This window comes from Heteronotia binoei, chromosome 1 (genome assembly GCF_032191835.1).
Source record: "Heteronotia binoei isolate CCM8104 ecotype False Entrance Well chromosome 1, APGP_CSIRO_Hbin_v1, whole genome shotgun sequence".
Classification (NCBI taxonomy): Eukaryota; Metazoa; Chordata; class Lepidosauria; order Squamata; family Gekkonidae; genus Heteronotia; species Heteronotia binoei.
In genome coordinates, this window is record NC_083223.1 from 229,552,012 (window position 1) to 229,572,916 (window position 20,905).

The 20,905-nt window shown below is 41.7% G+C and overlaps 1 protein-coding gene across 16 annotated transcripts in view; it reads right to left on the minus strand.

Moving 5' to 3' along the window:
* The window catches only part of NRXN1 (neurexin 1), a 1,496,060-nt gene that overhangs the window by 731,878 nt on the left and 743,277 nt on the right, over positions 1 to 20,905 (minus strand). The window lies entirely within an intron of this gene.

Genomic DNA, 20,905 nt, shown 5'->3' on the forward strand with positions numbered 1-20,905 from the left:
TCTTGTTTCTTAGCCTGACCTACTGTGCAGAATTGTTGGGAATTCACTGAAAGAAGGGTGGGGTTTGGAATGAACTGAAGAACAATTATGACTGAGCAGATATTGTTCATTTCCTACTTTATTGTTCTGGCAATTCTCTTTGTGGTGTATCCTATTCCTTTTAATTCCAGCTTAGATAGGAGGATTTCTTCCAAAATTACTTCCAAAATTGAAACAAACATAGTTCTCCAGTTTTTAGATCAATTCCAAGTTTCCCTCTTCTGTATTATCAATGTATACATGAGTATTGATAAAACAAAGACTTGATGTGATTACACAGGCTGATTGCATCAATGTTCTTTTTATGCATTGGTTCATTGATGAACACATGTGCTCATTCAGTGCACTGGCAAAACAAAACACCACACAGCAATAATCTTATATATATATATGATTGTATATCCCCCCTCTGCAGTGTTTTATCAATGCACAAATAGCATCAGCTAAGATATGGAAAATCAGCCATGGACAGGAATGTATGAAATAAAGAACTGAGAATCTCTAACATAATGGAAACACTTTGGAAACAAGATCAGCTCATTTAGAAATATAAAATCTGCTGGAAAATTCATAGAAACATAGAACTAGAGGGGACTTTAAGGGTCATCTATTCCAATTCCAATACAGGAAATTCACAACTACTTCCCATCCCCAGTCCTCCAGTGACCCCTACTCTATGCCCAGAGGAAGAAAAAAAAAAAAAAGCTCCAGGATCATGGGTCTATCTGGCCTTGAGGAAAATTCCTTCCTGATCCTAAAATGCAGGGCTTTTTTTTGTAGAAGAAGCCCAGCGGAAACTCGTTTGCATATCAGACAACACCCCTTGGTGTCACCATTATTTCACACAGGAATCATTTGCATATTAGCCACACCTCCTGACACCAAGCCAACTGGAACTGTATTCTTGAGTGTTCCTGCTCAAAAAAAGCCCTGCTAAAATGGCAATTTAGATTACCCTGACCATGTAAGAAAGGACCATGAGAACCAAGCACTGACTCATCCCTTCCTATCCACCTTCTCAAAATCTGTCTAAATTTTCAGATTTGCAGTCAGGTTACTATTTAGCCTCTGCTTAAAAACCTCTAAAGAAGGAGAGCTTGCCACATCCTAAGGAATCCGTTCCACTGAGGAACTGCTCTGTCAGGAAGTTCTTCCTAACGTTAAGCCAAAAACTGTTTTGATTTAATTTTCATCAATTGGTTCTGGTACCACCTGCTGGAGCAACAGAAAAACAACTTCCCTCCATCCTCTATATGAAAGCCCTTTGAATACTTGATATCACCTCTCTGTTGTCTCCTCTCCAGGCTAGACATATCCAGTCCTTCAACTTTTCCTCGCAGGACGATCTCCAGACCACTCTACATCTTCAATGCTGTCCTCTGGACAATATCCTACTTAAATTGCGGTACCCAAAACTGAACACAATACTCCAAGTGAGGTCCAAATAGAGCAGAGTAAAGTAATACCATCACTTGCGTTAACTGGACACTATACTTCTGTTGATGCAGCCCAAAATCACATTTACCGTTTAAGTTGCCACATCACACTGCCAACTTATATTCAGTGTAAGGTTTACTAAGACCCCTGGATCATTTTTGCAGTTACTACTGCTAAGACAATTATCTCTAAGACAATTATCTCCCATACTATAATTATGCATTTGATTTTTTCCTACCTAAATGCAGGACTTTACATTTTTCTTTGTTGAAATTCATTTTGTTAATTTTAAACCAGTTTTCCAGTCTGTCAAGTTCATATTGTATCTTGAGTCTGTCTTCTATGCATTTGCTACTCCTCCCAGTTTTATATCATCTGCAAATTTAATTAGCATCCCCTCTATTCCATAATCCAATACATTTATAAAGATGTTGAACAAAACAGGTCCCAAGACAGATCCCTGAGGCACTCCACTTGTCACTGCTCTCCCAGAGGATGTGGAACTATTAACAAGCACTCTTTGGGTAAGATCTGTCAACCAGTTAAAATCCACCTAACAGTAATAGGAGCCAAACCACATTTTACTAACTTGTCAGCAAGAATATCATGTGAAACATTATCAAAATCCTTACTGAAATCAAGATAAACTATGTCCACAGTATTCCCTTGATCCAACAAGGCAGTAAGTCTGTCAAAAAAAAATAAATAAGATTAGTCTTACATGACTTGTCATTGAGAAACCCGTGCTGGCTCTTAATCACAGTCATCCTTTCTAAATGCTCAAGGACTGACTGACTGATGATTTTTTCTAAAATCTTTCCAGGTATAGACATCAAGCTGATGAGTCAGTAGTTACCTGGATCCTTCTTTCCCCCATTCTTGAAGATGGGGACAAAATTTGCTCCTGGCACCTCACCTGTTCTCCAAGAATCTTCAAAAATAATGGTCAGAGACCCCACAATTACATCAGCAAGTTCTCTTAGTAACCTCAGGTGCAATTCTTCCAGCCCTGAGCATTTTACTTGAAGAAACTAGGCATTTATGTACCACCCCTATGCTTATCTTAGGCTGCAGCTCCTTTCCCTCATCATGTGTTCTCTTTTTGGCTGGACTGAGCACCATTTCTTTTGCAAGAGAAGAGTGAGGTAAAGAAAGAGTTGGGCAGTGCTGCCCTCTCTTCATCACCTGTTAAAGTTCCACTTTCCTCTCCCTGCAATGGGCTTACCACTTCCTCATTTCTTTTTTGCTCTGAACATAACCAAAGAACTTTTTTCTGTTGAGTTTAGAAGAGGAGATTGGATTTATACCCTGCCCTACACTCAGTGTCTCAGAGCAGTTTTACAATCTCCTTCCCTTTCTCTCCCAACAACAGACACTCTGTGAAGTAGGTGGGACTGGGAGAGCTCTGAGAGAACTGCTCTTGAGAGAACAGGTCTGAGAGCGTTACCCAGCTGACTGCACATGAAGGAGTGTGGAATCAAACCTGGTTCTCCAGATTAGAGTCCACCACTCTTAACCACTATACCAAATTTAGCATATTTTGTTAGCCTAAACTCATATTGAGCTTTAGCTTTCCTAACTCTCTCCCTAACAGCACTGGCTATCTCACATTCATGCTGGGTTATATAGCCCTCCTTCCATTTCCTAAATTAGTCTTTTTAAAAATTCTCAAATCTTTAGGAAGCTGTTTATGGAACTATCCTGGCTTCTTTAGGTTCCTCCCATTTTCCCTTCTCATTGGAATCATTTATGATTGTGCCTTCAATACCTTGCTTTTTAGAAACTCTCACCCCTCCTGAGCTCTCTCCTCCTTAGGTATTTCTGACCATTGTATTCTACCCAGCATAACTTTAAATTTGTTAAAGTTAGATTTTCTATAGTCCAACCTATATGTCTATGTCCAGCTTTTCCCTTCTCCAAGATCTTAAATTTCAAAATTACATGGTAACTGCAACCCAGATTATCCACTACATTCACCTCATCAACCAGTTCTTTCCCTTGGTGAGAATCGAATCCAAGATAGCAGACCCTTTTGTTTCCTTCTCCAGCAGCTAAGGATGATTTTGGGAGCATCCCTTTGCTACAAAACTCTACATGCACAACATAGAATCACAGAGTTGGAAGGGACATCCAGGGTCATCTAGTCCAACCCCCTGAACAATGCAGGAAATTCACAAATGCCGCCTCCTAAATTCACAGGATCCTCACTGCTGTCAGATGGCCATCTAGCCATTGTTTAAAAACCTCAAAGGAAGGAAAGCCCACCACCTCCTGAGGAAGCCTGTTCCACTGAGGAACCACTGTAATGGTCAGGAAGTTCTTCCTAATGTTGAGCCAAAAACTCTTTTGATTTAATTTCAAAGCATCTGTTTTATCCCAAGAAGCTGATCTCTGTAGTCTGGAGCTGAAATATAATTCTGATGGATCCCCAGGTACCACCTGGAGGCTGGCCTGGCATCCCTATCAGAGGGGTATAATGCCATAAAGCCCACCCTCCAAAGCAGCCATTTTCTCCAGGTGAACTGATCTCTGTAGCCTGGAGATCAGTTGTACTTCTGGGAGATCTTCAGCCATCACTTGGAGATTAGCAACCCTACTTACTTTTTAGTGTAACAATTCTCAGGGTGGGAACAACAATCAAACTAAAATATCGATGAAACTATTTAATATGCAGGAAGAAAACCATAGCAGGTAATAAATCCAAACTGGAAAATTAACAACAACTAGAACAACAAAAACCCTGCTTGCCTTAATAAATATGTCTTTGAACATCATTTAAAAGATCTAACATTTCAAATATGGCAAACCTGTGCAATCACATCAAAACTTTGTTTTATCAATACTCATGTACAGTAATGAGTTAAGCACCAGCATTAAGAAATCCCTCAATACAATGACCACTATAACCTAACAGAAGAACATGAAATGATCAAAAATTAATCTGTGCTAAAGTTTCAATTATATTACTTCAACTATATTATACTAAACAACATGAAGGAGGGAGGTTCCATCAAAACTAGAGATGCCAGGACTGCGTTTTCTGTTTTCTCTCTGCAAACTTGGTACTATTTTATGTCTTGTGCTGCTGAAGCAAGACATCGGCATTCAACTTCTAGTACTTTATTAATACTGTAATTGTATGCTTACTTTGTATCACTGCAGACATTTTTTATTTCCCTAGAAACTGTAGTTTAGTAAGCATGCCCAACTTTTCTATTAGAGATGAGTAGCCTCTGCTTCCTGAAATGAAGTTTACAGACTGTTTTCAGAGACATCACCACACACAAAGACTGGAGTAACAGTTTGGAGGACTACTGATAGACAAGGATACTCTCAGACTGAGCTTCATCTTTCAAATCCACCAGAAGTTCTATATCTAGAGTTCAAAGTCTGGCTCTCACAGCTGTCTTTTACTCTTTGCATACGTCTGGAACTAGAAGTGCTTATCTCTGCTTCCTGGATTATCTACTTGTAAGCCCTGTCTATCTACCTACTTATGCAAAGAACAGGTCTAAAAGTTATTGAGACTGAGCCCACAGCCCTAGCCCTCACCTTTGCCTTTTTCTCCTGTACCTTTTCTAAATACTGATACCTGCCTTTCTTTCTGCCTTCTCTTCCATTCTTATTATCTCATGTTTCATATAGATTATACATACATGCACATGTGTATACACACGTATATCTCAGGTGGCCTAGTCTACAGTATGTAGCAAGTAAAATATAAATTCCAGTCAGTTCCCTGGAAATCATTTCCCAAGTCATGAGCTGCCAGGAAGTGGAAAGCTTTCAGAACCCCATGAACAGAAGCAAGCTAGGCAAGTGTGTCATTAAAACGTAGCAAGAAAAATAGCCTTGTTTAATTGAAAAAACTGCCTAGTCTGGGGCAGAATTCTCACATTACATTAATCATCCATATAATAGATGGATAGATGCACAGTGTGATGCATCTATGATACATTATCTGTCTGTACACCATCTTAGATGATTAACAGTGTCACACTAAGCAGTGTTACAACCTTCTAAGCCTGTTAACTTAAATGGATTTAAAGAGGTGTAACTCTGTTCAGGATTGCAGTACTAAAAGGGGGGCTCAGAATGCTCATGAGGGAGGCTGATTCTCATTTCCTTATTCCCATCTCCCTCTTGTTTTTTCGCGCTTTGACCCCTATTGCAGTGCCTGCAGCTTCCCTTCTTTTCACCCACTCAAATCAAGTCAAATCGGTCAAATCAAGACTGAACTCTTCCTAGAAGCTAAAATGACTAAACTGAAGCTATCATTCTTTGATCACATTATGAGAAGACAAAGGCACTAGAAAAGACAATAATGCTAGGAAAAGCTGAAGGCAGCAGGAAAAGTAGAAGTCTTAGTATGAGATGGATTGACTCAATCAAGGAACTCATGAACCTTGGTTTGTAAGACCTGAACGATATCGTTAATGATAGGTCATTTAATTCATAAGGTCACCATAACTTGGAAGCACTTAATGTGCTCACATCTTCTGATTCATACTCTTGGCTGTGTTTTATATCATATTCTGTTGCTTAAAAGGGTTGGATGCTGTGGCATCAAAATGCATAAAATAGAGGACAGCTAGGAAACAAATTTATTTCCATGTAAAATGAAACTCCAGAATCTCAATGACTTTCAATCCAATCCAATCCAATCCAAATACCATTATTGGCATAGAAATAAAAAGTACAGCATAGCAAATTTACATGGAGTTTCAGCTATAAAAACCAGTCAAACATCAAGAAGGGGAGCTAGTCTTTTGCTCCCTGATTGTTATGGCAGCCAAAAGGTACTTTGCAACCAGGCTTGTGATATGGGAACATTGGTCAGATAGTAGAAAAAAAACGAACTTCGCTTCATGTAATTCATAAAAATTAGACAGAATAGGTTTGATTATACAGTCCCACACTTCCCCATAAAAATCACAATAAAGTAAGACATGGGCGACCGTTTCAAAATGCCTTCCATTACATGGGCAGACTCTATCCTGATAAGGGAATTTGGCAAACCTCCCAGACAATACTGCTGAGGGTAGAACATTGAGTCTTGCTAACATAAAAGAGCACCGTAACTGGGGTGATGTAATCTGGGAAAGGTAGGCAGCAGGCAGCCAATGATCTGGGAAGATACCAAATGCTAAAGGGGAACAAGTTTTATGTCCAGAAGAACAAAGGGACTGTTTCTCAATATCTAAGATCCTCTGTTTCAGGATTCTGAATCCCTGCGTTTCACTTAGCATACAGAGGTTGTCCAAGGGTACACCTATGGAATGTAAATTCTTTTGGATCTGACTATACCAAGTGGAAACGAAGGAATCCACTAGCATCATATGGATATAACCAGCAGGGTCTGCCCTAAAGTGTAGGCATAGCCAAAACTTTATAGTTAGTAGCCATGCCCTGGTCTCAATCAAATTGGTTTCAGTCTCTAGGCACATTGCAGCACAGCTGACACAGTTGGGGACCCCTAAAATATGGTGTAAAAATGCTGCCTGAATTTGTCCAAGTTGGAAATTGAGGGTGCAAACCCAAATGGGGATCCCATATATCAACTGAGAAACTGTTTTAGCATTAAAAACATGAATGGCAGCTGGGACAAATTGGTTGCCGTTCTTGTAAAAAAACCTAACCACCGCATATGAACTACACCTTGCTGAGATGACTGCTTGTTTGCGTTGTACTGTCCAGTTATGATTATGTTGGAAAAAGACCTCCAAGTATTTGAAAGATTTCACCTGTTCAATATTATTTCCCTTAGGCACCAGCTTTTGGATTTTACATCGTTTATAGACAGGAAATTTGTCTCACGGTATGAAAAAAAGCAAGTAACAGGCGCTTGAGGCCCTTCTGCGAATGTGACAGTACAACTGCATTGTCGGCGTATAGCAATAAGGGGATAACGGATGGCCCAAATTTGGGGGCGTGACCATCAATAGCATTTAGAGAGGGGGCCAGATCATTCAGGAATAAATTGAACAAATAGGGGGCTAGAATCCAGCCCTGTTTGACTCCCCGATTGGAAATGATCTTTGAAGTTAATGCACCCAGGTCATTATATCGCACTTGACGCCTATTAAGGGAATACATTTTACAAATAAGAAAAAGTAGGCGTTTCTCCAGACCTATTATGTTCAATTTGTTCCAGAGAAGATCCCTGGGAATAGAGTCAAATGCCCTTTTAAATCAAGGAAGGCCACAAACAGCCTTCTCCCCCTTCTACCACTGTATTTCTCTATCAGATGGTTAAGAATTATACAGTGGTCCATTGTAGATTTTGTTCTTTTATTTTATTTGTTCTTTTATTTTACTTGGGAGATTTTGTTCTTGAGTTTTCCAAAGAGGTGTCTCGCATATAATTTGCCTGCTATGTCAAGCAGACTAATTGGGCGATAGTTCTCTGGTTCTTGTGGGTCACTCTTCTTATAAATTGGGACAACTATGGAATTTGTCCATGATTCAGGCATGGTCCCTGTTTTATCGATCACTGTGAAGAGAGTCGCCAGCAGGAAGGCCACCAGTCAGAATTGTTTGTAAATAATTCTGGTGCATCTGGGCCTGGGGCCTTCCCCACCTTCAAATGATTGATTAGATTATTAATCTCATTAGGACTAACAGGGGGCCATTCAGGTAGATCAGGGGGGATTTGTTCTTGCCGATCAGATACAATGGTCAGAGGGTAAAAAAATAAATGATGGAAATGGTCTATCCAGACCTCGGCAGGAATGGAATGTCTAGAACAGTGGCTCTTCACATCAGAAGCACCAGTAACTAATGACCAGAAAAGCTTACTGTTAGAGGCAGTAGAGGCACTAATAAGCAAATCCCAGTTCTTAATGGATAATTGTCTGATTTAGAACTAGTGCTCTCTGTTTGTACAAGACTGTGAGAGGAAGGTGGTAGTGCATGTGAAATGGTAAAAAGCATATAATGTAACTGCCATATATGTGCATGTTGCAACATGTATTTCACCTAACCAATGAGAAGCCAACCACAGTACTTGAGATAGAAAAGAAGGAGGAGGAAGGATAGCCCAGCCTCCTTCTGTCAGGATTTTAAGCATCTCAAGTAAGGAGAAAATGACCTTGATATTTCTTTGCTCTGATTGAAATTATTTCAGAACAGTTCTGAAAAGTATATAAAAATTATTGCATATATACCTCACTTTTCAGCCTAGATTGGCTGTCAATGTCCATCATAAAAATGCAATATGAGGTATACATGTGGGTGAATGCTGTATATGAGTGTATATATTTGCAGCTACAGTTCAGATTTCAGAGTCTGCATTTCTTACGTGTTATGTTGCTCTTGCTACAGCCAGCCTGTCTAGTTGATTCCTTCTGTGCATTTTTAATTAAAGCCAATTGCAGAACCTTCATAAAATACACAATCAGTATTCTGATTATGGCAGAGAAATGTAAAGCCCTGTTTTTCGTTCTCCACAGGATGAAAGAAGTTTCACTATTACAGTAGCATCTGTTAGGGCCTACCAGAAAAAATAATAAGATAGCAGTTTTATGACATTCTCATTGCTTTTATTTTGATCTGTTTTCTCCAGATATATTCTGCCACTCACTGGCAGTTTAAATTCCAGATTTTCCTATCCTTAGGTCTGAGTGACTCTTCTCTATCCAATATAGGAAGATGGCAGGCTGAGAAATCAGCTAGGGAAATTCATAGAAATGGAAGGGACCTCCAAGGTCATCTTGTCCAACCCCCTGCACAATGCAGAAGCCTTGCAAACAGCCACAGTGACCCCTCCAACAACCCCAGTGACCCCTTCTCCACATGCAGAAGATGACAAAAAATCCTCCAGAATCCCTGGCCAAACTGGCCTGGAAACAATTGCTTCCTGACCCCAGAGTGGTGATTGGCATTTCCCTGGGTGTGTAAAAAAAAGGCCAAAAACTAAGCACTGATGCAACCCTTCCTGCCTCATGATCTGGCTAACAACATTAAGTAAAACCTTTTAAAGAGTCATATAATCTTTTGCACACATTATAAAGAAGTACAACATTACAAGAAAAGTCCAATCCAATGAGCACCCAGATATAGGATCATTTTATTAAAAAACTTCCTCAGAATTCAGAGTATTCCTATTTCCTTCAAGGTTATCAGCCTCTTGTTACAATTAAGAACATAAGAGAAGCCATGTTGGATCAGGCCAACGGCCCATCAAGTCCAACACTCTGTGTCACACAGTGGCAAAAAATTTTATATACACACATACACTGTGGCTAATAGCCACTGATGGACCTGTGCTCCATATTTTTATCTAAACCCCTCTTGAAGGTGGCTATACTTGTGGCCGCCACCACCTCCTGTGGCAGTGAATTCCACATGTTAATCACCCTTTGGGTGAAGAAGTACTTCCTTTTATCCGTTTTAACCTTTCTGCTCAGAAATTTCATCGAATGCCCACGAGTTCTTGTATTGTGAGAAAGGGAGAAAAAGTACTTCTTTCTCTACTTTCTCCATCCCATGCATTATCTTGTAAACCTCTATCATGTCACCCCGCAGTCGACGTTTCTCCAAGCTAAAGAGTCCCAAGCGTTTCAACCTTTCTTCATAGGAAAAGTGCTCCAGCCCTTTAATCATTCTAGTTGCCCTTCTCTGGACTTTCTCCAATGCTATAATATCCTTTTTGAGGTGCGGCGACCAGAACTGCACACAGTACTCCAAATGAGACCGCACCATCGATTTATACAGGGGCATTATGATACTGGCTGATTTGTTTTCAATTCCCTTCCTAATAATTCCCAGCATGGCGTTGGCCTTTTTTATTGCAGATGCACAGTGTCTTGACATTTTCAGTGAGTTATCTACCACGACCCCAAGATCTCTCTCTTGGTCAGTCTCTGCCAGTTCACACCCCATCAACTTGTATTTGTAGCTGGGATTCTTGGCCCCAATGTGCATTACTTTGCACTTGGCCACACTGAACCGCATCTGCCACGTTGACGCCCACTCACCCAGCCTCAACAGATCCCTTTGGAGTTCCTCACAATCCTCTCTGGTTCTCACCACCCTGAACAATTTAGTGTCATCCGCAAACTTGGCCACTTCACTGCTCACTCCCAACTCTAAATCATTTATGAACAAGTTAAAGAGCATGGGACCCAGTACTGAGCCCTGCGGCACCCCACTGCTTACCGTCCTCCACTGCGAAGACTGCCCATTTATACTGACTCTCTGCTTCCTATTACTAAGCCAGTTTTTGATCCACAAGAGGACCTGTCCTTTTACTCCATGACTCTCAAGTTTTCTAAGGAGCCTTTGATGAGGAACTTTATCAAAAGCTTTCTGGAAGTCAAGGTAAACAACATCTATCGGGTCGCCTTTGTCCACATGTTTGTTCACCCCCTCAAAGAAATGTAACAGGTTAGTGAGGCAAGATCTTCCCTTGCAGAACCCATGCTGAGTCTTCCTCAATAACCCGTGTTCATCAATGTGCCTACTCATTCTGTCCTTGATAATGGTTTCTACCAACTTTCCCGGTATTGAAGTCAGACTGACTGGCCTGTAATTTCCCGGATCTCCTCTGGAACCTTTTTTAAAGATGGGGGTGACATTTGCTACCTTCCAGTCCTCAGGAACGGAGGCAGATTTCAATGAAAGATTAAAGATTTTTGTTAGAAGATCCACAAGTTCAACTTTGAGTTCTTTCAGAACTCTCGGATGTATGCCATCCGGACCCGGTGACTTATTAGTTTTTAATTTGTCTATCAGTTGTAGGACCTCCTCTTTTGTCACCTCAATCTGACTCAGGTCTTTCAACACCCCTTCCAAAATTAGTGGTTCTGGGGTGGGCAAAAATTTCTCGTCTTCCACAGTGAAGACGGAGGCAAAAAATTCATTTAGCTTCTCAGCCATTTCCCTATCCTCCTTCAATAATCCTTTTACCCCATGGTAATCCAAGGGCCCCACTGCCTCCCTGGCTGGTTTCCTACTTCTAATATATTTGAAGAAAGTTTTATTGTTGGTCTTTATGTTTTTTGCAATATGCTCCTCATAGTCCCTTTTTGCCTGCCTGACACAGTCTTGCATTTGATTTGCCACAGCCTGTGTTCCCTTTTACTAATCTCACTTGGACTGGTTTTCCACCGCTTAAAGGAGTCCTTCTTACCTTTTACAGCTTCCATTACTTTGTTTGTTAACCATGCAGGCCTTTTCTTATGCCTGTTCATGCCTTTCCTAACGTGTGGTATGTATTTTATCTGAGCTTCTAGGATTATAGTTTTAAATAGCGTCCAAGCTTCCCCGAGGGTTTTGACCGTATGTACCTTTCCTTTCAGTTTCCTCCTCACATGCCTCCTCATCTCAGTGTATTTACCCCTTTTAAAGTTAAACGTGGTTGTGGCGGTCTTTTTGGACAACTCCCTATTTATACAAACGGTGAAATCAATAACATTATTCAGTGTTAATGCTCTCTGCAACATCTTTATTTTCTTCAAAATCCCTCATCTTCTCAGTACCACTTAAGTGTTTATATTTATATTAGAAGCAAGTCAGTCCTGTACCTCTTCTCTAATCAGATGCAAAAGCCTTCTGGATAATAACGTTCTCTACCAAATGTTCTCTACAATATTTATATTAGGAGCAAGCATTAGGAGAACATTTGCACCTGGTTAGAGAAGAGGTACAGGACAGGACTGGCTTGCTCCTGAACTATACATAAGTGGCATTGAGAGCATTTTGCTGTCAATCAGGAATGGCTTGCTCCTAATAAAAACTGTAGAGAGCATTTAGCCAGCAAAATCCAGAAGGTTTATGCATCTGGTAAGAGAAGAGGTTCATGACTGGCTTCCTCCAAAAGTAATACATGAATCGAGAGCATATTGTCATCAAAAGGAATGGCTTGCTCCTAATATAAATGTTTAAATGTCTGTTCTTTGTTTCAGATCTCTGCCTGTATTCAAATTTCTGTAGCCCAAATCCCAGTGCACTGTTTATTGGATGCCCCATCCCATTGATTGTATTTGATTCACACCATGTAAATCATCTGGAGTCTTAGTCCAAAAAGGCAGACTATAAGTACTGTAGATTAAAAAAAAAATTAAAAAATCCTCTGCTCACCCCCAAAACAAAGACAGAAGACACCCTGAATTCCTCTCCAGAGTTCCCTAAACTATCCTGCCTCATCTCTGGTTGTATGCTCTGTGGATGTAATGACAAGACATGGCCACTGAGTTCTGTTCTTAGCAAGAAGATGACTGGTGCTATAGAGAGAGTTATGAGTGGGAGAGATATAACAGTAATTAGAATTCTGCAAATGTAAGATAATACTCTTGCTACATGGTCAGTTCATCACCCTATGACAAGGTCACTGGGATTAACTTGTGCATGTTGATTTGGACAACAGACATGATAGCTGCTTGTTTGTCTGACCCCATATGCATTTCCTTTTGCCTTAATTTTTTTGCCCTCTCCTGTTGAATAAGAATTTCGGGTAGTAACTTGAAGAGACCTTCGCTGCTGACCTTGGAAGAGGAAAAACATACATACACACACAGAGGTAAAAATTAATAAGGGGCCCCTTATAAAAAACAATGGGAACTAATCTAATGGAAAATTGGAATCATTTGCAGTTCAGTTTCAACCTGCGAAAGGAGGCGACATGTTCAGTAAATCATTTGAAAGCACAAAATTTCTGCTCACTCTCTTGTGTGATATGAGAGGTAAGTAAAATACTGTTTGCTCTTTCATTATCACTGGAAATCATCATACCGATGAACAGAGCAGAACAAGCTTGCAAGGGTTTGCTGACAGCAATGCTGTGCCCCTCTCATTAGTTGTAAAACCCAATCACGGGCTGGTAAATGTAAATATGACCTTACAATGCTTGTGTTTGTAAACTGTGCTGTAACATCACAATATACACATACACACAAAATATATGGCTTGTGGGGTAAATACTGAAAATTTTTCAAAAGACAAGCTGTTGAGTTGGTTGGTTTTTATGTTGCTAGAAGGTCTGAACAAAGTATAGTCAATGGTGGTGACAAATAAAAATACTGTAAGTTGGGAGCTCCTATTATCTTTGTGGATGTTTCACATTTGGAACATTTTGCTGTGAAGAAAGCAACCTTTTCCTCCTCTGAGATGATGCAGAACTTTGCAAGCAGCAGCTGTACAAAGCTACCCTACATCTGGAACTCTTAATTCTCCCCAACTATGAAAGGCACACAAGCCCCATTCTCTATTTGCATCTTGGTATCTCAACTATCTTCAGTTTAGATAACCAGCCTAGCACAATCTTGACAGCACTCAGCAGCTGAGCGGGACTGGCCATGAAAGCTCTTGTCTTGAAAACCCCATGATGGGATTGCCATAAATCAGTTTTCCCTGAAATCTCACTTTATTTTATCTCAGCTATGTGAGTTTAGATGGAATGAAGAAGGCCCTTGTGAGGATTCTGAAAACCTCCAACTTTGCTGTTCCCTATCCTCTCTTCTTCTGCACAGGGAAATATAGGGTGAAAAGTGCAGAGCGCCAATTAGAAAGGTAACACCTAGAGGCACCCTTGGGTTTGCCAGCACTTAATCTGCTTTAAATCAAGTACTTTTGTGGGGGAAGAAACAATGGGTAGTTTAACCCGCAGGGGGTGGTAGAGAGGGGGATTCCCCCCTCCAGCTTATGTTAATTTAAAATATATTTATTTAATTAGTTATTATTAAATTCAAATACTATCCTTCCCTATAAACAGGGAAATGCTAAACATGGTGTGAAACATTATTTTATTGTTGCGTATTTTATTATGTTTTTATTATATTATATATGTATTATATCAGTGTTATAGTGCAAGCCAAGTGGCACAGAAATATGGATGGAAATATTGGCCAATGAATAAGGAAGTTTGTTTCCATTTCCCTGAAACTTTGGATTTTTCTTTGAATCAGTTAGGCTACCTGTCATCTCTACCTACTTGGGGGGAATCCTGAATTTAGCCAACAAAGAAAGGGATGTTTCATTTGGAAGAAGTTGTCCTGTGATGGGCCTGTGCTTATGAAGAAGAAGAAGACTGCAGATTTATACCCCGCCCTTCTCTCTGAATCAGAATCTCAGGGGTTTGCAATCTCCAATTTTAACAACCATAACATAATAGTGTTCAAGCTTCCAAGCTCTGTAGAACTCTTACTCAGACTGGGTGTTTGAAAGGTAAGTGGGAAAATATGTTTCAAGCCATGCTCTTACAGTGCCTTGGCTTTCTCTTGGGTGGGATATGCTGCAGATTTGGTTAGATAAGGTGCTGCTGGGAGGAACTGAATCAAGTTGCACTTTTGCATTCTGGGAGGAACAAGGCAAGAATAGGTGTTTTTATTTGGGGGGGGCAGAATAATCTGTACAAATCAGCAAGTAATCTCTACCATTTACACAGAGCACACTGGTCCTTTAAAAGGCAGGGACATGGGACACACATGGGAGGCACTGTATGAATAAAACTGAAAATTAATTTAGATCATGCATTAGGTAAAGAGTCAAGGGAAGGTAGACTGAGCAACATTACCAGGTGGGAATGGAATAAGAAATCCCTCCCTCTTAGGCTTCCCAACCCTCCCGCCCTGGCGGGGGACCCCAGGATTTCCACCCTCTTCCCCCGCTTCCCCAAAAAATGGAAGAGGGGGGAGGGGGGAAACGGCGCCGAGCTGCCGGATCCTGGAGCCGGCGAGGCCGCTGCGCCGCTGCCGCCCCCTCCCCGCCCACCGCAGTTTCTCCTCCGAGATGGGCCCAGGCTGAGCCCATCTCAGAGGAGCAGCCAAGAGGCGGCAGCAGCGCAGGGGAGGGCGAGGCAGGCCAGGAGCATGGCGAGCCGCGAATCCGGGCCCTTCTAGAACCCGGACTTGCGGCTCGCCACGCTCCCGGCCCGCTTCCCCCCCCCTCCGCTTCCGTCCCAGAGACGGAGCGGGCGAGGCGCCTGCGGCACGGCAGCCTCTTCTCCGCTCACCGTGGCTGCTCCTCCGAGATGGGTTCAGCCTGAGCCCATCTCGGAGGAGCAGCCACGGCGAGCGGAGAAGAGGCCGCCGCGCCGCTGCCACCTCTACTCTGCTCGCCGTGGCTGCTCCTCCAAGATGGGCTCAGGCTGAGCCCATCTCAGAGGAGCAGCCACGGCGAGCGGAGCAGAGACTGCAGCTGCGGGGCGGCTCGCCACGCTCCCCGGCGCCGTTTCCCCCCTCCCCCCTAGCTCCACCCCAGTGTCTCCTGGCTCCACCCCCAAAGTCTCCTGGCTCCACCCCCAAAGTCCCCAGATATTTCTGGGGTTGGATTTGGCAACCCTACTCCCTCTCAATTTTCATATCCCCACAGACACAGACAGTTGTTGATCTTTATCCAGGGCCTTTTTTGTAGAAAAAGCCCAGAAGGAACTCATTTGTATATTAGACCACACTTCACACCAAGCCAGTCAGAACTGTGTTCCTGTGCATTCCTGCTCCAAAAAAGCCCTGAGTATATTCCCTACCTCCCCAGTAAAGTGGTCCAAGAACAGAAGGTGGACAGATTCATGTGTATGTAGGACATTATTTTAAAAGTAGATTTTTTCCCCTTTATGATCTTTTTTTTTTTTTAGGGATTCACATAATGAGTAGTAATATCAAGGTAAAAGTAATCCCCTGCGCAAGCACCAGTTGTTTCTGAGTCTGGGGTGATGTCGCATCACAACGTTTTCATGGCAGACTTTTTTGCAGGGTATTGGCCATCTATACTTTACCCCCAGCAAACTGGGCACACATTTTACCGACTGTGGAAGGATGGAAGACTGAGTCAACCTTGAGCCAGCTACCTGAACCCAGCTTCCGTCGGGATTGAACTCAGGTCATGAGCAGAGCTTGGACAGCTTATCACTCTGTGCCATGGGGCTCTTCGATTAGTAATATACCTTTAGTTTAATTGTATTAGCTACCGAATGGGCCTATTTCAGGCCAAAAAGCAGGACAGAAATAAAGATCAACAAACTGTCTGTGTCTGTGGGGATAAACAGGTCAGAAAGGGGGATCGGGCAGTGCTGTTTGCCCACTACTTTCTGTCACATTGTTTCTGCATCCACTATGATCAAATAAAACCCTGCCCAAAGGCAATTAACTCCTAATGCTGTGCAGAACAGCATGGTGTGTTTAGTCCCCAAATGTGTTTCCCATGTGCCCAGTTGCAGACTACAACTGCCACAAGTATTCACAATTCCATTATCTGGTTTATTGTACCAATGCGCTTTTGCCAATGGTTGCATTTGAAACCTCAAGGTTAGAACCCCTGTGGAAAAGAAAGCAACTTTGCATGGAAGGGTGGTTATTATTATGAAATTTAGAATATGAAGGGAACAAAGGAATGAGGCTTGATATTTCAGCCTAGTTTAACCACAGTTAGAGGTTTTCTTTTTTCCTCATCTCCGAGACTGCACCACGAATTATGTTTTGTGACATAATGGTGCCCTCTAGTGCTTTTATTAAGTATGGTAGCTTTCAGGTACACCGTTTGTAAAAGAAAGAATCAGGTGTATAAAGCTCTATTGAATCATAATGTAACAAGGTGAGCAAGCAGCCCTTCAAGCTGTACAGAACTGTTCTCCCATAAGTCATCACCCGCGCTACAAAGCTCAAAACCTGGCAGTTTCAGCCCACAGGTGTTCTATAAAGACAGGAGGCTTCAGATTCTGACACTGGGAGCCTGGCCAAGTCATGAGAACAGCTGCCCAAGATGTAAAAAGAAAGGTTAAAACGCTATCATGTCACCCCGCAGTCGATGTTTCTCCAAGCTAAATAGCTTGGAGAAACATCGACTGCGGGGTGACATGATAGCAGTTTACAAGATTATGCATGGGATGGAGAAAGTAGAGAAAGAAGTCCTTTTCTCCCTTTCTCACAATACAAGAACTCTTGGGCATTCAATGAAATTGCTGAGCAGTCGGGTTAAAACAGATAAAAGGAAGTACTTCTTCACCCAAAGGGTGATTAACATGTGGAATTCACTGCCACAGGAGGTGGTAGCAGCTATAAGCATAGCCAGCTTCAAGAGGGGATTGGATAAAAATATGGAGCTGAGGTCCATCAGTGGCTATTAGCCACAGTATATACCGGAACTGTCTGGGGCAGTGATGCTCTGTATTCTTGGTGGTTTGGGGGGGGGGGCAAAGTGGAAGGGCTTCTAGACCCACTTGTGAACCTCCTGATGGCACTTGGGTTTTTTTGCATGCACACAAAGCATGCATGCAAAAACTTTTCGGGGGGGGGGCGCACATTGGGGTTCTGCCTCTGGCACCAGAACCCCACGATATACCTGATCCCCTCGTCTGGTGAAGTGTGCTTAGAGAGCACATGAAAGCTTACGTTCTGAATAAAACTTGGTTGATCTTAAGGGTGCCACTTGATTCCTGCTTTGTTCAACTGCTTCAGACCAACACGGCTGCCCGCTTGGATCTATTCTTTAACAATCTGTGTTTACTGTATACTGTATCCAGCACTGGGCCATATCATTTTGAATCAGAACTGCCCAAACTGTCTTGGAAAATTCCTTGAGACTTGAGGTCAGAGCCTGGGGAGGGCGGTATTTGGAAAGTGGAAGAAGCTCAGCAGGGATGTGAAGCTGCCATTTCCTTCATGGGAACTGATCTCTGTAGTCTGCAGATCAGCTGGAATTCCAGGAGCACCCCAGGTTCCACTGGAAGCTGGAAACCCTAGTCTGAATCTGCCGTCTCTTGAGTAAAACATACAATGTATTCAGAGTGGCTTTACAAAGAGTAGGGGATATTGTGACCACTGGTTGCCAGAGTTCTCCATTTCTCTTGTCTAGAAAGTTGTTTTCCCCCACATGTGAAGAAGGATTTTCTTATTCTAACCACCCATCCCTCCTAGGGTTGCCAGGTCCCTTCCTTGGTCCAGTTGTGAGATTTGGGGGCATACCAGTGGTGGACAGGATGTCACGTGCAACATCCCCAACAGGGAAGTGAGATTATCACATTGGTGACATTGCACACAATGCTCTGTTTTTAGGGCAAAACTGCTTTTTGCCTTCAAAACATTAGAGTTTACAAAAAAAACCCCCAGAGTGTTGCCATGCAATGTTCCTGTTTGAGGGTGGGTCAAAGCCTCCAATAGCAAGGGAACCCCTGCTGAGACCTGGGGGCTGGCAACCCTAAGTCCCTCCTTCTATATATTGAGGGGGAGCTGTCACTCAGTAGTAAAGCACCTGCTTTGCATGGGGAAGGTGCCAGATTCATTCCTTGTCACCTTCAGTTAAAAGGATCAGGTGATATAAATCATCTTTACCCAATTCTACAGAAAGCCACTGCTGGTCAGAACACAGAGTACTGACCTTGATAGACTGATTGTCTGATTACAGCTTGTCTGTGTATATGTGTACGGTAAACCCTCAGGTATTATTAATCCTTTCCTTTGAACCATTTAATTAGCAAACTATTTCCATAATAATTCAAGTCTAATCAGATTTCCTAGAGACCTACCAATAACCTTGCAAAGACTCAAATGAATCTCCAATGGCAAATTTTGATACACTAAGTGTCATTTTATCATTTTATTTACTAAAAAGGGCCTCAACCTAAACAAGTAATGATGGGCAAACGTCTCTCAGCCCAGCTTGGAATTCTGTCTATTTATACAAACATAACTGAAGAATACATTGAGGGGGGGGGGTGAATCTCTGGAACCTTCAAGATCACCCTTTGCTCTTTCTCTAAGCCACACTTTTTGGACTAAAATTGCTTTTGAGCACCACCATTTTGCATTCTGATCACTTGGCGTGAAGTGATGTTCAATTTGTAGTATAGTCAAGGATTGCAACTATGCAAATTTGTGTTCTACATGAGGTAATTATAAATGTTTGCAGCATCAATGCTGTGAACCATAGCATTAAATGAAAGAAGAAGACAGGGCACAGTAACTTAATCCAACACAAGGTCCAAGGAGTCTCCAATCAGTCAGAATACAGTAACCCTACATTTCAGATATGGATGAGCCACTGGCATCCTGTTCTGTCACAAGCATTTTCAATAATGTTAACTTTTAGATTCTCTCTCAAAATGCCATTGTCCATAATCAGCCAGGGTGTACAGAACACAACCGAACCCAGCTTGAAGTGATAGCAATGAATGTTTTCTGACATTAAAGCCAATGACACTGAAGTACTATTTTTAGAGTTAGGTATTTGATCACAATGGCAATTTATGGTGGCACAAACCTGAAAAACTTCTTACAAATGTGAAATAATTGTCAACTTCAGTTTCTTATAATTAGCTCAGAAACTGGAAGCAAAACTAGAAATCATGGAATATTAATGGCCTATTCAGATAACCTAGTTTTTTGCCAACCGATGGCAGGATCAGAAAACATACCATTTGAGATATTAATATAAGTTTTCTAAAGTGTTATGTGAAATCTGGATGAAATGTTCAGGGTGAGACTGAGTACCATTCCTACTTGAAGGGTGTTGCTGGCTCATGATGAAAACAATTTAGTGTACTGATTAATGATTAGAATGTTATATTTGTATTCATAATATATACTAGCACAACACATACCTCTGGAACATGGATATAGGATGGATTTCATATCTGAATATGCCAAAGGCACAGATTTCTGTCCCTCCTGTTATTGTTCTGTGGGGTTTTACTATGATCTATATAGAGTACAAAACATGGAAATATGCCTACAAAGCCAGCAAAGGTATATGGGGACATCAAAATGGTTGTTCCTTGTCAAGTGGATGAAGGACTTTTTACTGCAAGAGAAGATGCTGTTATCTGCAAAACATCTTTATGGGAAATTTATCTTCCTCACACTGTAAAGTCTTTTGAGTAGAGTCTGCAACAGGGGAACACATGTCCTGCTCCCTCCCTTAAGGGTTCCCCAGGTTAAAAAATGTTCAAAAAAGGGAATATGCTTCTTACATCTACCTTCCCCATGAATAAATAAATAAACACAAGATCTACCTCCTTTCTCTCAGAGACATGAAGAGCAGACAAAGCAGTATCAAGAGTCTTCCATATTGCAGCTCCTTTTGTTCTCCAGCTGTGGTGAAATCCCTTTAAACCACCTTTTTAAAAACCTTTAAATACTGCAGCATATTTGAGGCAATTATCTATCTGAAAGAATATGCTATGTTCACTGTAGAAAGGGATATTCATAAATGTTTATGGCAACTCTGTGTCTGAATCTCAAGCAAAGAGAAAACAGAGACCAGGAGTAGTTGAAGTAGAGCCTAACCATGAGTTTGTGTGACAGTGTCTTCTCACTGCCTGCCTGAAGCAATGAAAGCCAATCCAGTCCAAATCAAGCTTTTTATCTCAGATCAATATTGTGCAGAAAGACCTGAATTCAGAATGAATAGCCACAATGAATCAACTTGCTTTTAATTTTGCCTCTCGATATCTATGGCACTTTGGTGAACCCTGCACAGTTTGCAAGCTTGCAAATAT